At 39.7% G+C, this 18,383-nt stretch overlaps 1 pseudogene; it reads right to left on the reverse strand.

The window, feature by feature from the left end:
* The window catches only part of LOC139629172 (contactin-associated protein-like 4), a 102,567-nt pseudogene that overhangs the window by 28,770 nt on the left and 55,414 nt on the right, over positions 1-18,383 (reverse strand).

Here is an 18,383-nt window from a genome sequence, read left to right on the forward strand (position 1 = left end):
CACACATCTTACCTCTGTGAACAGTGCAAGAAACACCCCTCCAAAACACCAAAGTTACAGTATAATGTAGCAAATATCTCTTAAGATTCCACTGGCAACACTGCACAAATGGCGTAGCATTATTTACAAGGTAAGTGTGTGTATCTCCTCAGACATCTTCACAAAGAGCACTTAGCTATTTTCTCCCAGCAGCACATCTCTTTGTCTTGTTTCCAAATTAAATTTTTGTGCATTTGTGTGAGCAGTAAGACTGGAAAGGGTGGAACAGAAACTTCTGCTGAGACTTTTTTATTGTAAGAGCCAAGACATACCAATATCTTTAAAAGGCTGCCAAGTACGACAGCCTTTTAAGGATACTGGCTCTTACAATAAATGGCTCTTACAATAAAACTGAAAACACTTTTTGGACAAAACATTGTGGCCACAATATAAAAATGTCTTGTATTGTATGTTGTGAGCTTCTTTGATGAGACGACATTGTGAGTTTAGCCACTTTTTCTCTTTCCATCCATTTCCTTATCCAAAAAATAAATAAAGGAAAAAATATTTCCTTTTAACCTGCTACTTTAATTTTAAATGCTGCCTGGACATTTGTGCTCTGGTCAGTGCATTATTCGGCACTTTGTACTTGTAATGTTGATGTACACACAGAGGCTTTTTCAACAATGCACTCAAGGTACAAGGTTCATTTATCACACGCACAGAGATACAGAGTGAAACATGCAGTGAAATAAAAAGCACGCTCAGTTACTGTGCGAGAATCAGAGGGTGGGTAGGTAGGTAGGTAGATAGATACTTTATTAATATTTATAAATAATTTATCATAAGTAAAGTAGTAAACTAAAATAATAACTAAAACTATATGTACACATACATATCTATATATGACACTGCATTAACATATAATATAGATCTGTGTGTATATACACAAATCTATATACAGACAACAAATGGATAGGAATCTACCAGTATTTGCAGTTAAAGTGAGCTGCTGTGCAAGTGGAGGTGGCAGAAACAACAGAGTATGTGCAGTTCCACAGAAGTGTTCACGTCTGTGTGGAAGATTGTTGAAGTGAAGAGTGTGTGTTGAGGATCTGGATGACCTGAGGATAGAATCTTGTCATGTGACTACAGAGGTGACCCCCTGGCCTCAGCTGTCTAAACAGTCCATTGGTTGTGGGTGTGAAGAGTCTCTCATGATGATTTGGGCTCCCATCCTCACCCTCCTGCTGTAGGTGTCCTGCAGGGTGCCTGTTCTGATGATGTGTTCAACTGATCATACGACTCTCTGCAGGGTCACCTGTCACAGGGTCACCCATCAGGCTGCCTGTCAGGACAGTCGAAGGTCTTCAGGATGGAGGTGAATTTGCGCAGCTGTCAGAGGAAGTAGAGCCTCTGTCTGTCCTCTGATTTTTGAGTATGTGCCGGTTGTGAAGAGCTCAGGGGAGATGCCCAGGGATGTGTATGTTGAGGTATCTGGAGACCCTCTCCACAGGTTCTCTGTTGATCTCCAGTGGTATGTGTGTGATGACCTGCTGTCTCCTCAAGCACTTTACTGTAAGCTACAAACTAAATGCAAAGTCACCACCGAGTTCAGGTTCAGATGTCTCAGGCTGAAGTGTTTGTTATAGGCCTGGCACCAGGGAGAAAAAATGCAGAGCAGTACAAAGCCAGGATGTGAATCAGAGACATGCAACACCAGATTCTGAAGATGTCTGCTCCTACAGCGTATCTATATTCCTCTGTATCACATGGTTACAACATTTTTCCCATCCTTACCTAAATAAAGCTAAATTACAGTCTAAACTTAACCTAAACCCAAACCTGGTCTTTCTCACCTAATTAAAGTTACACGTGTCCTTTGCCTCACTTCTCTCATCCTTGACTAGAACTTGATGTGGGCAGTCTTCTCCAAGTGTTGTTTTTATCTGCCTCCTTATCTGTAAGACCTTGGTTTCCGTAGCTACAGAGGATAAAGATGGCTCCATCAAGAAACTATCAGGCACAATAGAAGATGAGCATTGTCGAATAATGCGAGGTTGTTATGACCTGTATTTCTTCAAGTGTTAGTGTGGTCCTACAAAATAAAACAACACTAAAAGGAAAAAAAATCTATCACACCAAGGAAGTAAAATACTCCATCCATCCATCCATTCTTTCCTCAATCCATCGACTGTTTGGCTTTAATGGTTTCAGCCTTGTTTTACTGCAAACTGGCTGCAACCAGACAGAAGCTGAACAGAGGACATTAATATCAAAAGATAATCCTAATGCCCTGCAGCAGATTTCTCTTAAATTGTAAAATTAGAACTGTGTATGCTGTTTGAATGCAAAAAAATATTAAAGATAAATGTTGAAATTCTGTTTGTATAATAGTGATCATAAATCATTTGCTAACCACTTTCTAACAGGCGGCGTTTGCCAGGAGAAAAATGCATGTCTTCACACTTTTGGTGGTTTAACTGATTCTGAGTCACAGCGTTAAGGTCAATTAATGACTTGTAAGACCATGATAAAGCATCTGAGGGAAAACAAAGAACAAAACCCAGACAAACTAATTGGCCTCAATGTTTAGTCTAAAAGAAGGAGACATTTAGACAAATGGTACACAGTCCATTTGTCTGGCTCGCTGGTAAAGAGGGAGAAAACCCTTGGAACCTGATTAAGTTTGTAGCAATGAGAGTAACAATTATTCTGTTTTGTGTGGTAGAACGGGAAAAATGTGTGGATCCGCAAGGAGTTGAATTGTTTTCTCCAGAGCTTTTGTTGTGGTATAAAATGATATATGCCTCATAGCTCGCTCTTGTTAAATTAGATTCAAAGAGAGCACAAAAAGAAAAACTAGTGTGATTCTATTACGACTAAAATAAAAAATAATTAAAAACATCAATGCATAGTTGACCATCTTAAAGCTATCTTCTGTTTGCCCTTGTGTGGTCTGAGTCCGTCTGTTTTCCCACTGGAGGTCACTGAAGCAGAGAGGATCTTTCAGCTGCAATGCAAAGCCAGCCTACATAAACAGGATGGTCTCTTACTGTTTCTGGCTTGAATCCCTGTGGGCAAAATCTGAGCCAGATACTGAGTGGCTTCATCCAAATTCCCTTATTTTGTTGTTCCTCGCCTCTCGATCATTGCTTGACTTGCCTGCCATCTTGAAGGCCCTGAGGAGCCGTAAGTGAGGATAGACAAGACCGTGGAAGTCCAACACAGGCCTTCTACACTGGAAACTGCAGCACATCATGGTTTTATTAAAAAATAAATAAATAAATAAAAAAAAAAGGCTTTACCTGGAGTGTTGAGGAGGCGGGACTTCCTGCAGTGGTAGGACAGTTCCTGTTCACAGTGATGTGATTGGCTAATTGCAGCCAACAGCTGCTCCTCTTCAGTCAAGTAGTCAAAGTGAACTCGATGCTGGTTCACACCTGGAGAGGGTCGGACTCTGGTCAGCTCTGTGTTGTTGTGCTGGATCACCATCCACGTGTTCTCCTCTACAGAGACAGACACGAGGAAATACAACCATTACTGGGATGCTAATGATGCGAATGTGCGGTCAAAGGTTATTTGGCTTCTGGTAAGTTCTTCCCGTGTGTGTGTGTGTGTGTGTGTGTGTGGATAGCCTACACGTGTACATATACAATTGGGGCATGCTATGGGCTGAAAGGGAGATGAAAGGGGGGAAAGAGAGAGACTGAAGTAAAGATGGGATGAAAGATGAAGTGAGTCGGAGAAAGATGAGGAGCATCATCATTTACAATTATGTAAATGTTGATCATATGAAACGCTGAGTGATGGAAGGATGAAGGGGAGCGAGTGTGTGTGTTTCACCTGTCATGTTGCAGTAGACCAGCTGTGGTTTGATTGGTCCACTGCCGTCCACGTCGATGTAAAAATGTCCCGACATGTTGCCGTTGTGTTTGTACGCCTCACAGGACTGTTCGTACACAGCTGCGAGGAAAATAATGAGATCAGCATCAACACATCAGCTGGAACACAGGAGCTGTGAGGCGACGGAGATCACCCCCTGGGGAGGATTATGGATGCTTCTTCATACGTATGTATCACCACTGAATCATAGCCAGCGTGAAGAAAATCATCTAGGGTTTTATTTCTACAGCAGTGTCACATAAAGTCAAGATCAGTCCAGAAATGACTGATGGGATTACAAAGTCTCAATAAATAAAACCTTTATCAGCCCCGCCTCTTCCTCTCTATCTCCACAGGTCTTCCTCTCCCTCCTCCTCTGTGCTTCCTCTGCAGTCAAATAATCGAGCCCTTGGAGTCAAATCCATATCTAAAGGTTCCCAGACTCTGCTCACCTGTTTATCTAGTTTCTTCTCCACAGCCAAAGGCCTTTTATTCATCACATGGCCTCAGTGTGGTTAGAAAAAGGTTTTCACAGAAACGTCAGCAATAAAAAATGAGAGCAGAAGTGAGGTGTGTAGTAAACCCTCCTCTTTTGGTCTTGAGGTGTTTGGCTCAAAGGGAATCGGCACAGAACCAGTAAATTTTGCCAATAAGCTCACATTACCTCCATGGTTTTATTTATTCATTCAGTATTTCAGCAGTTTAGTCACATCTGCAGACTCAATAACCTCCTCCATATCACTTGCACACAAACAGATTTTAAAGGTATTCTGCAGTGGGCAAAGAATATTAGGCAGGCTTCACTTGAAGCTCACAAAGTCGTCGCTTTATTTGAGAAATGTCCCCAGGCTGCAGCCAAAACAAAAGTCAACAGATCATCTGACATAACTCACACTTTGCAGCTTCTACACCAAAGGCATAAAAAAACCTGTACAACTCTAATTACTGAATAATATTGCTGTTAAATGCATCTGTGATTGCCACCATGAGAATGGCAGGTTTCCTAGGTCTTGAAGGTCAAGCAGTAAATGGAGCCGCAACTTTAAAAGTCAGCTTTAAAACCCTTTAGATAAATGACAGAGAACTGACATGTGCATTAAAGTAGCACCACATCACATTAATCGTAGTCTCCGGGCATTTTAATGAATTCATTTCTCATCTCTGTACTGTTTTACTGCGGGTACTATTTGTGTTATTTTATTTTCAGTTTGCCTCGGTGCTAAAATCCAGTTAGTGTTTGTAAAAAGGAAATTCATCATCTGCTGCTGTTGCTCTTTCTCTGACATTTTACCTCTCGATTGATTCTAATTTTCCCATTTTATCTGTCATTGCTCTCTCGTTCTCTCTCCTTGAAATATCCTACTCATTTGCAACGGAAAATAAATCTTGGGAGGAATGTAATCCCACCCTGATTATCATTTTACATCAACATAATGAGGAAGTTAAGTAGGATTAAACTTTTAAACTATGATTAGTGTCTAAACATAACTCACAACACTTGGTTATGGTTAAGGTTGGGGTTGGGGGATTCTGGTCTTGGTTAATACTGAAAAAGTCAAAAGTGATTTAAACCATGAGGCAAAATGAGTTTTACTCATTAACACTGAACCAAAACCCAAAAATGTTCTTAACCTTGATCAAAGAACTTTTGTCACCTAACCTAACCATGTAGTAGTAGTAGTAGTAGTAGTAGTACATTTGCTTTGGAGTATGCACCACTGAATTAACTACAATATTAACAGATAAAGACCCTCAAACCCACTTCTGTATTTTTAGGTAATCTTGAGGCTTTGTCTATGTTTTTAATCTTAACACTGTCAGAAATCCAGGTGATATTATTCTACTTACCTGTTGCTTGTTCCTAAATAATGGTTTGCTCAGTAACTGACACACAACTAGAATTACTGCCTCCCTCCACCAACTAGCCAAGCTGCAGGAAATATGGCCACAATCTCCCCTCCATAAGTTACAGCATTTACTAATGGACAGAAGTGTTTTTGCAGAACATTATGATGTCACAGTGAAGTTGACCTTTGACCCTCTGGATATAAAATTGTATCATTTTATCCTGTTAGACAAATTTTGTCATAATTATCATATGAATTAATGGATTTTTTTTTATGTGTTTTCTGAGGTCACAGTGACCTTTAACCTTTGACCACAAAATTCTAATCAGCTCATCCTGGAGTCCTGGTGAACTTTTGTATGAAACGTCAATAAATCCTATCAAAGTGTAACTGAGAGATTGCATCAACAAGAATGGGACGTAAGGACAACCTTATGTGCAATCCTGCACAGTACTGGTGTGCTCTGTCCCGGATTAGTTCTTAAAGGCATCAGATTACAGTACAGTCCACAATGAGAAGAGATCAGGAGGACCCAGGCTGTCAAATGCTGCAGCTCTATAGCAGGTTAATCCAGCCCTTCTGTCCAAGAGCCATGTGGTGAGTGGCAGGTGACTTACAGCTGTGGCAGGTGGCTCCGCTGTAGCCACTGTCGGAGCAGTTACAGTGGAAGACGGTCCAGGACTGACTGCAGCGACCACCATGTTCGCAGCGACTGGGAGAACACCTGAGAGAGAGGGAGAGAGGGGGAGAGAAGCAGAGATAGAGAGAGAGTGTGTGTCAAGAAGTCTACACTGTTTATCGCAAAGTTTCTCAAGAATTTTATTACAGCAACATCTTGATGGCCGCTCATGTGGGAGGAAGTTGAAGGTTGAGAAATGTATTACATCAGTCTTTTATATACTGTATACTGAGATAGCAGATTTAAAAAATCTATATGCTTGTTTTGGCAGCCTGAACGTTTGGGAACAATTCCCCAGGTTTTGCTGCCAAAAATCTGTCATCAAGGACAAAAGCGGTCGATACCAAAACCACCCATCATCACTTCTTGTCCACTTTTTGTTTGTTGGTTTGTTTGAAAAAGCAGCTGAAGCACCTTTTATATTTTAGCTGAGTCATTTATCTCACAATGACATGACAATGAGTTGGTAGCATACTATCCTCTAAAAATACAGAGTGATCTTAAAATAAATTTCAGAATTAACATGTTACATAAAGCTCTTTTTATTAAATGGGCAGAAAGCATTTTAAATTATGTTTCCTCAAGTGTGTTAGTCACTTTATGGCCAAATGTGTGTAGGAGGGTCAGAAATAATGTAACTATTGGAAGCAGACTGTATTTCATTTTTAACATCTGGAGGTCATATTTTCCATTTTGGCAACATGTTGTTGTAGGAGGTTGTTGAAGTGGGAAAAAATCTCTCTGAAACAACCTTTTTCTGAACATTGATTGGAAAACCATTGCACCCCTTTTTCAAAAGATTAAAAAACTTTACTGCCTCACAACTAACTTTTTTTCTTTGTTTTTTAATCAGTTGATGTCCTGAAGAGAAAAAAAATGATTATGAAGGAGAAGATTAAAAATACTTTGGAAGCAGGAAGCAGACTTTCTAAAATTCATCGCACAAAATTTGAGTTTAACCATTTTCTGTTATACGAATACACATTTCAAGTCCAATTAAATCTATTATCATGCATCTTGTGTGGCTAGAACTCTGTTGTTGAGCACAAACCTGAGGGAAACCTTGTTAAAACATCTGGGTAACTGTATCAGGACGGTTGTGAATGGGGTTGAATAAAAACAACTCCTCCAGAGCACAACACATCTGCTCAGTTTACACAAGTGAGATTATCCATCTATTTACATTTATCCATTTTTACACAATGCGTGAAGTAGATCGGATGTGTTTCATCATTAGACATGTCATGATATTATTATTGTCTTGTTCCAAAAGATGCAAATCAAATACGTGATCCTGTTTCGCCATGGCAACTAGTAACAGATCTGTCGATTGTTCCAATTTGCTGAGCTAATCTTAAATCATATAAACATGACCTTTACAGCCACTTCTTTTACCTTACCTTTATCTTTACTTTGACCCTTGAGTATGAATATTTGTTACATACACTGTTCCCTAAGGTGTTGTCTGTTGCATTGTGACCACCTCCCACTGTGATGTTGCTTGGTGCTATACGATACATCACAGCTGCACAGTGTGTGGAAAAAACATGCTGTCGCCACTAGTTAGTAGGATGAGCCAGATAATGAGATTAGGTGAAGTTACTACATATGTAAAATGTGCTGCGTCAGTTGTTTGGTTATGATAAAATGATGATAAAACATGGTTAACATTATAGGGCTGTATCTTAACTGTATGTGATAAGACTGTTCTCCAGGATGTGTTAGTTTCCCTTATTAAATGTGTTGTACTATGTCACTGAAACGATAAAGACCTCATTCTACTAAACTGGGAGAGGGAGAAACAAACAAAAACAGATAATACACACATTGTGTTTGTAAGTGTTGCTCTGAGGAAACATGGTGGCTGTCTGAATGTTCCATTAATGCAGCTCTGTCATTTTCTTTTCTCTGCGTGCAGTCTTGTTGACACCGGTAGCTTTGATAAGTATCACATTTTGAAAGCACTGTGCTTTATATTTATCCTGTCTCGGCCTCAGTGGAAACTCCCTTTTCCTGTTGCATTTGGCTTAGATAAGAGTATTTTTATTCACATGGATTTCTTCCATTTGTTACAGGCTCAACCGATTTCAACAACAGGGTTTAACTGACACACACACACACACACACACACACACACACACACACACACACACACACACACACACACACACACACAAACAAATACACACACACACACACACACACACAAACATAATAATAACCACTTTTCTCCAATCCCATCTCATCAGTTCAGAGGTTCTGTCTTTGTGAATATGTTGGGTATTTTGAATCTGTATATATTGTAATATTAAGAGATGCAAGTTTTTAATATTAAATATAAATATATGTGACAGTGTGTAAGTGTGTGTTTGCTCAAACTCAGACAGAAATATTGAAGAGAAAACAGATGACTGTGCAGAATCTGCAGCCTCCCTTTTATTTACATAAAAGCCCCGACTCAGCAGCCTGTCAGCCTGCTACCCTCTGATTTTACCTCCATTTATCTCCATGCTGCTTTAATCTAAAGTCAGCAAGTTAGCATTCATTTCATAATATTAACCCAAATTACCACTGAATGCTGCTGATTTATTTCATACAGTGTGTGCACTGTGTGTAGGTAGTGGCATCTGTTAGAAACATGAACATATATGATTCTTGGAGTGTCCATATCTCTGAAGAGCCATGATGATGATGATGATAAAGATTAAGGTAGCCTTTATTAGTCCCACAGTGGGGGGCAAATATCAGTATCAACTACTTAAGAAAAGGTAAATAAAAAAATAATAATATAAAATGTACAATTAGATATTTACAGCCTATAAAACAATAGCAGCAGATAAAGGATATTACACAGTTGTTGATGGTGATGATGATAAAGAGGGTGACTATAATGAAGAAGATGCATTTTCAAGATAAAGAAGAACAGGGATTTGACTGCTAGCCTCATTTAATAAAACACCACACAAACAAATTATGAGAAATAAAAACCCTAACACCTCCCCCCACTTTCACACACAACAAACAAACCTCTGGAAAGATAACTTTTTTCAGATGTTAATGCATTTATACTTTTTATTTCATGAACTTAAAATTAAACAGTCATTGCAGCACATGCCCTTTGGCAGATATCACAGCTTTCAAACACTTTTATAGCAGGTTAAGTTTTTCTATTCTTCAGGAATTTTCATCACTTCCAGCTCAGAAATATTTTACGCTGCCTGGGACACAGCATGCTGAAGGTCTACCCTCAGATTTCAGTGATGTTCAGGTCAGGGAACTGTGCAGCCGTTCGGAAAACTGCAGCTTGTTTTTCTTGCTGCTGTGAATCATTGTCCTGTTGTAGAAGCCTCTCCTCAGTTTCATTTTCTTGACTGACTTCAGGACATTCTAGTCTATTCTTGTTTCTATTTGTGAAATCTTACCTGAGCCACTGGCTACCACACAACCCAAAAGCAGAATATTTCCACCCCCCGTGAAGTTAATGAAACAAAGTAACCGTAAATTTGTATTTGAAGAAAGGCTAATTTTTAATGTCTTATTGCTGCAAAAGTTATGTTTACCTCTTTTCATGTCTTTTCACATAAATCAATATAATATGTAGTTGCCCAAAGTTTTGAATACATATTCCATAAAAACAGAACATTGATATTTTCTGACAACCAGTCAGAAACCACACAACGCAGTGTCACAGAAATGAAACCAGTTAGTCCCCTTTCAAACTGCAACCAGCCTCATCTACACCACAAATCAACTTAAGTGTCATGGACAGAAACACAGAAACAACATACTCAGCCCTGATGCACTCAGAGAGTGGCCCTTTAAACACTGACTCAGGGTCCATCAGCCCACAGTCCTGCAGCGCCATGTGAGCCAATTTAGCCTGACAATGCTTTTAACTTCAGTCCACACAGATTACATTGATCCCGGTAAGTACAGCCCTGCAGAAAACCCTCCTCCTATCCTCCCTCCGACTTTGCACCAAGTGTTTGTGATAGTCAAGAAAAACCTGGTGTGCACATTCAGAAATATAAAACAGCTCACTGTAATCATGCGGACATCAATAAAACACAAAAAAACACACACACCCTGCCACACATCTTTACACTGATTTTCTTTTGTGTGTGCATTAATCTTGCATTTTACACGGTGAACTAAAATAATCAGGCAGGTTTGGTATAAAACAAGGTTTTGAACTGATGTTGTAATAAAGAGGCTCCTTGTTTCATATGTGCTGTTAACACACACTTACCCATACACACCACTGCACATATAATAACCTGCTCTGAACCCCACACTGAGGCTGTGTCGATGAGTCCATTTTCCATCTGACTTTACAGTAAAATACATCCCATGGGACCAAAATTCAATCAGCAGCATTACATTCACAGAGCATGTGTTAGAGTTTTTTTCTATCTTTACTGGGACACAGGATTTTTTTTGTAGGTTTGTTCCAGTGAACAGTCACATCTGACTGTATGGTGCTGATTAATAATCTACTGGATGCAGGACAAGGAGAGACATTTTAATTAAAATCACTGGAGCAGATTCTCTTTATCTACCAAAAATATGTGGTTGGTTCAGTGTTTGTGTGTATGGAGTGTTTACATACTATATACTGCGTGTGTGTGAGACTGTGTGTGTGCTATGGCTTCGAGGCGGGTGTATAATTGTTGTAATTGTCTCATTAATTGCGCTTCTACTTGCCGTGACTGGATCTGCTCCCTCTGCCTCGCTCATCCCCCGAGCTTGAAGTTATTGCTCTGATCCTGAGTTGTCACTGATGATTTACTCTGTCATTTATCTTCTTACAATCTATGAATTACACTGAAAATATTTATCATGAGGTCTAAACTCACTCATGCATCAGTTAACTTCTGTTCAACTCTCTGGTCAATATTTGACGCACATGAATGTTTTAAGAAACATAAGTGCCAAAGTTACAGTTGCATTGGATTGTGATGAAAGGTAATCATTAGTTGATATTCAATGGATCACTTTGAAAGGGGTTCCTTGTAGTGATGAACTCACAGCTCTACAGAGCTTTACAGCAGCTTTAGGTTTTACCATTTCTTCACAGCTCACTGCTGTTGTCGACCTCAATTCCAGTCACAGCAGGCTGTGAAAAAAACACAGCAAATCCACTGTGCACCACCTGCTCAGCAGCAAACAGCAGACACACAGTTAGAGGCAAGCTGGTGCACGTTGTGGAGCATTAGGGGGCTGAAGAGCAAGTTCAGTGGAGACCAAAAACAGAGCTAAAAGGAGAGAGAATGAATAAATTTTCAATTTTGATTTATACAGCACCAAATCACAACATATGTTATCTTGAGGCACTTTACAAGGTCAGGTCAAGACCTTACAATATTGTAGAGACCCAACAGTTCCCACAATGACCAAGGACTTGGAGAGAGTGGGGAGGAAAACCTCCCTATGCTGGATGTGTAAATAAATCAACTTAAAAGTTGATGGTAAGTCATGTGGCTAAAAAATCAGTTCATGTAGGTTTAAAGATATTAAATATTCTGTTGGCTCGATTGGGGGTTTACATCCTCACCCAAGACAATTTGTTTTTTCATTATTGTCCTCAAAACACTACAAAATTTACATGAATGTCTTATTTGTTGTAATTGTTCGAGAGGAGGACATGTTTTCTGTGTCTCTGTTCCTGTTATACAATCGTATTCCTGTCGATGTTAGTGTTGTGATGCTTGTACAGCTAAAGGCCTCCAGCCCACCTTCCCAATAACATATCTTTATCTCTGTCTCTTCCTCTGAGATGATGGAAATGACATTTACGTAACTAACAGAATAACAGTATAAGTTTTTTATATTTGCATTAAGTTGCGTTACATGCATCTTGCCGAACAAAACCTCTAAAAACTGAAAGTAAGATGACAACAGCAGAGCTATTCTAAATGACCAAAAATATACAGACACCCAAACATTACAACCATGTTATTTTATTCCAAACCCATGGGCATTAATCTGCTGCCACAACAACCATGTCTACAACCTGCCTTCAAGCTTTTTGCAGACACTTTTGGCCATCTTGTTTATCGTACATGACTGGTGGGTTCCAGTAGGAACAGAGAATAGGTCCAAGCAGAGCAGAAATCAGCAAGAATACAACTGTCACACCCTGGTCTTCAGTGACCAATAATTCTGTATTTCCCAGGGGAGATACTGTGATAATGTGCAGTAATAGATATCTTATGATTTTTTGTGTGTATCTACCTGTGTATGTTCTGGATGGTGCATTCTGTCTCTCTCACCCTGTTTCACCTCACAAATAAACTACTCTGCCAACAAGGAAAAGGAAAATTATGTTTAAAATCAACAAAAAATTGCTTTAGAAAATTCCGTGTGAGAAAACAGTTAACAACAGATGAAAAAATTCCAACAAAACTGCTGTTTGACACCACAACAAAGCTGCTACTGTTCTCTGTCAGATATTTTTTTTTGTTTCTTTCTTTAGCACAACATGTCTGGAAATTAATGTTTATTAAATTACGCTTAAAAGCTGCAGGGGACAGAATTTCCTCGGTTCTCTGTCTAAATCGAAATGAAATGTACAAACAGGTGAAAGACAAAAAAAGCTTTAAAAATGGTTGACTAAAAGAATTTCTCAGTTAGAAAATGATATCAGCTGTTTAACAAGCCAGAACAACATCAATAAAAAGCTTTCTTGAACTTGTAGCACTCAAAATACAACGGGAGCATGGTCTTGTGAGTCAAATGGGTCAAATGTAATATAAAAACAACAGCAGTTCTCATTAAAGGAACAAATATTGTTCCCATCAGTGTAGTGCTTGAGTGTAGTGTTTCATTACAAGTTGTTAATAATATTGTATGAATAACCTAAAGTATCAATTGGTTAAACCAGACCTCAATCTTTCCCTAACCTGGACAAAGTGCTGTGAGTTCCTAAACATATCTATGAAAAAGTTTATTGATAATATTTCAAATACTGTTCCTTGTATTCCTGAAAATATGTACATTTTACCATTTTAGTAAAGTAACAGCTGAGCTCAAGACTTTTGCAGGAATTGTTTTTGGTTAGGTCCGGACTGGTTGGCTTAGTGCTATTTACTTATCTCACCAGGATGGTTGTGGTTAAGGTGTTGCACTCAAGATGCAATGGACACAAATCCTCGTGGCTTCAAATCCCACTCCTGGTAGATTTTTAAGATACAGACGGGTGAGAAATTAAATTAAAAACCACCATAAAGTGTCTTAGTGTGCTGTCAGAACAGCTTCAATGCTCCCTGCCATTTGATTCTCCAAGTCTCTGAAGACTCTACTGGAGGATGAACACTTGCAAAACATATTCCCTCATTCAGTGTTTTGATGTTGGTGGAGAGCGCCGTCTAACACGTACAGCCAAAATCTCCCATAGGTGTTCAACTATGTTAAGATTTGCTAACTGCAAAATATGGTTCACATCATTTTCCTATTCATCAAACCATTCAGTGACTCTTTAAAGGGGCATTATCGTCCTGTTTCTCCACTTATTGTCAGGTTTTGACTTTTCTCACTGCATATTAGATGAGGGCAACAACAGAGGTACAAGCAAAGTTGCAACAACTTTTGATAGTCTTGACTGATGTGTCAGACAACAGGTATAAAGGGAAAAATTTTATCTTCACAGTTGTCTTTGATTCCTACAGTCACCAGGATGGCTGAGCAGTTCAGGTGTTTTTCTGAAGAACCAATGGACAAATGTCCTCATGGGGTCAGGTCTCCTTCCAAGTAACTTCAATACTGGAAGCTGTCACTTACTTACTCTGTAGTTTAGACACTGAACCTGCAATCCAATGAAATACTGACTTATAGTTTTAAATATTCATAGTTTTCTCTCCATCATCAGAAAGATGTTTTTTGCTCACTTATCTCAGATAAGTGAGTGGTTAAAGTGTTATACTTAAAATGCAATGGACAAGAGTCCTTGTGGGTTCAAATCCCATTCCTGATAGGAGAATTTTCATTACAGGGAGTAACTTTCAATGAATGCATTAGCCTCCTCTGACCTCCTATTATTTTGCAAAAGTTTCCAGTTATTAACTCAACCGTTTAGTCATCGAGCCAAATATCTAATCAAATGTAGTTTCATGTACCAACTGTTAATTTCTCTTTCTCACCAAAAAAATGTTTTTGTGACCTATTTGTGTCACCAGGATGGCTGAGTGGTTAAGGTACTGCACTCTAGATGCAATAGGTGACAAAGTCCTTGTGGGTTCAAATCGCACTCCTGGTAGGAGAATTTTTAAAGAATCAGTGGATTGTAAATAATATAAACACTTAGGAAAGCAAAGTTCATTCATGCATCCTCACAGAATTGTTTCTGCTGGAAGGTTTGTGACTGCTTGTTACTTCCCTCAGAGGTCAACATGGTTTGAAATGGATGAATAGGACATTTATCACCTCCATGAGTGAATGCACTGATCATGGCAGATCAGATGAGGCTGTATGGGCCGTGCAGAACATTAGAGGAGGGTTACATCAGATGTAATAGAAAAGCAATAAAAATGTGTCTTAACATACTGAATTTTAATGAACAGTTATTTGGAAACTGACCTGTCGATGATTCCACACATGTCAATCTGCAGGTTGCTGTAGTTTCCCAGCTGCTTTTGCTGCACCATGATTAGGTCTATGTTTTTGCTGTCCAGCGTTAAGAGACGCATGCAGCCCTGGAAGACATTGAAGGGGTTTCTGCATTCCTGACTGTTGTCTTCAGCAGGACAACCTGAACAGGAGAGAGAGGAGTCATCAGTTAGACAGATATACTACTCAGTCTAGTGTTCAGCACCTTCCATGTGGCTGTTTGATGACCTGTTTAACACTTACCACCAAAGAAGAGGTGACTTTCAACAATGACAGGAAATGAGGGGCTGGCGTGAGCGGTGCCTCCTTCCTCTTTATCCACAGCGATGGTCAAATGTCCTCCTCTGGAGTTCAGCTCCACTGAATGCCACTGACCATCATTCAGAGCAGAACCTGGGAGCCGAAAACTCATTAATATACACTGCTTGAAATTCAATTAGTTTTTTTCTCAGGTGTTCATGGCTGCGCATGGAGCCATTAAGACCTGCAGCAGATGTTCAAGATTTTTGTTCCAGGGAGAAGAGGGCAAGCATGGGCACTCATGTAGTGATGACCAAATTAGGCATCCAATCACTCCGCAGCCTGCTACACATGCACCACATTGCTATTTGGGGACAGCTTGTAAATCATGTCTCACAAACAGAATTTAGAAGATGAATGTTATTAGGCAAGACCAAAAAACCTTTTGGGAAATGAGTAAAAGCTGCCTGCTTAAAGGTAAACTTGGTACAAATGGATTCAAAAACTATGTAGAGCTGGTGAGTCCAGACCAGGTCTACTTCCTGCATCCTCTGTGTCACTGGCTTCATTCATTTTAAGGTTAACATGAAACTATAGGGTTTAACTCTCATAAGGTGTGACACAGCTATACTTCATCAGAGTAACCACTAATTCATCTGGTCAGATGTGGATCTGAAGGTATGGGGGTTAATGGACTGGGTGTTGCTACGTTACCTGCACTGAGCTCCAGCAGTGCCCTGCCAGCCTTGTGGATCTGTAGGCGGAGCCTGGCCTCACTCAGGTACAGCCAGACGACTCCCCCTTGCTGAGGGAGGTCAAAGGTGAGCAGAAGCCCTGCCTTGTTCCAGGTCCTGAACTGTAATCCCACAGACACACCCCCTGAAGAGGATGCTGTCGCCCCTGGCAACTGGAGGAAGCTCTGGGGGCCGGGGAACGTTACGGCAACGGAAACTGGCTCAGCACAAGAAAAGGTCACGTTGCCCTGAGATGGAGAGATGCAGAGTGGAGAGAGACAGAGAGGAGGTGGGACAGGAAAATGATTACTAGAGAGATAAAGCGACATAAAACATGAATATTAATCAGTTGCAGAGGGCGTGTCGATGTGACCTCATGTCACAGTGATCTCATCAGCAAGTCTCCTTAAAGAGGACATCAGTATTACCATAATGATAACAGCAAAGCTTAGGATAAGATTAGGAAAGAAAACTGAAAATACCAAAGTCACCTAGCTTGGATGTAAGAGAGATAAAGACTGAAAATGAAAGAAGCAGAGCATACAATGTGCCCAGTGCTGCTATATCTTGACATCTCTGTTACAGTCTATTGTTTTGAGTTGTGGTAATGACTCGAGGCCCATTGCTAAAGCTGCAGCAGCAATATATTACACTCCCGGGTCTCTTCTGGGAATATCAGCTAGCTATCTTTGTAATGTTCTGGAAACACAGATGACATCTTAAAGCCCTTTGTGGTGCAGTTAGCGTGGTGTACAATAATTCATGTTGGAGTGGGATTTGCTACTCCACAACACAAAGTAAAAAAGTTACCTTAAAAACCCCTGAAAACCTCAAGACTCCAGCACCGACACACTGAGCCACCTCCATGTACACTCGTATTTTCTTTGTACAAATGCTCCCCTCACAGAGCCACATGAAAGACCATTTAGACCCTGTTTTAAATTGGACCATAACTTTGTGGCAAGTGCCTTCAGAGCCACAGAACCATTACAAAATACCCTCTATTAGATCTTCAGCCATGCATGTGAATCTGTGTACCTCTTTACTGGGAATTCATGTTTTTTTGCCTCTTCTTTCTTCTTTCTATCTTCACTGTGATGAGAGAGCGTTTATTACTCCCTGCAGAAACGCTTCACAGCCTCTACATGATAAGCTCGCTCAACTCACTGTGAATGTAGAAACATCTGAAGGTCCTAATAGCCAAGATGAGGAGGCATTAGTGAGAGTCTTACTGTCTTCACTCCTGTGTCCTTTATTAACCAGCCAGCGGCTGGGTGGTAAAGCCAATATTTCACCACTAAGATTGAATCCCAATGGGTCCGAGGGGAATCTAATACACATACAGGGGCACTCCTGCAGGAGCGACCAATAAAACAACTGATAAAAAAAAAACCCTGACACCACCCTAAGAAAAATAAAACGTGTCAAACCAACGAAAAACAATAAAACATACATGCTGGTTTGTGGTTATGTAATGCACTGGTTATAGATAAATATAAAAGTATTTACTAAACAAGTCACAGAAAAAGCTTTAAAAAACAGGCAACAGAATATTTTGTCATTGTTTGAATGACCTTAAAGAGACAGCCTTGCAGATTTTGGTTTCATGGGCTCCAGTGATTGATGCCACACACTGTCACATAAAAGCCGAACAGCCGGGAGCATTATAGAAAGCTTAACTTGAAAAACACAAAGCTGCTTTTCTATTCATGATGGATAGACAGATGTTGCATCACCTTGAATACCTCAGTATAGGCTGCTATACTCTACCACTGTGAGTCCACAGAGGGTATATATCCTCATTTTCTCACCTCCATTTTGCAATTGCTGCTGAAATTTTAATCACATTTATTTTCCTATTACTGTTTTTATTCAGTTTTGTGCAGTCTATTTCCCATTTCCCTCACTTTCATTGCAGTTTGTCTTGGTTCAAAACCTTTTCTTGGGTGAGTAAATGGCTTATGTTCTATATTATTTTTGAACCTTGGGTTTAAGGATTTTCTTCAGGGCACGCACAGTTCCTACTTTTATTATTATCATTATTTTATCTACTGCTTCCTTCCTTCGTCTATGAAGTGAAGTCTACTACAGTAAGTTAGACACTTCTTATCAGATCCGACTGATATGATAATCCCCTAAAATAACTGATTCCACTTCCAATAAACTTCCATTTAACACACTGTGTTATCTCTGATAGTTGTGTCCGTAAGGGTCAATGTTGGAATCCCGGAATATATTAGACTATCCTGTTGGTTGAAGTAGGTCTTTCATATTAGCTAATATTAATCGCTCGCAAACAGGAAGCTAACATAACTCCCACTGCATGTTTTTACACTTGCAAACACTATAGTATCATGTTACTTAGTTACTAGAAAATTCACCTAGTGTATTAACATATTGGGCTTTCTGTTATCA

The sequence above is a fragment of the Trachinotus anak genome, unplaced genomic scaffold (assembly GCF_046630095.1).
Source record: "Trachinotus anak isolate AG129_WGS33_773 ecotype Australia unplaced genomic scaffold, CSIRO_AGI_Tana_v1 ptg000012l, whole genome shotgun sequence".
Taxonomy (NCBI): domain Eukaryota; kingdom Metazoa; phylum Chordata; class Actinopteri; order Carangiformes; family Carangidae; genus Trachinotus; species Trachinotus anak.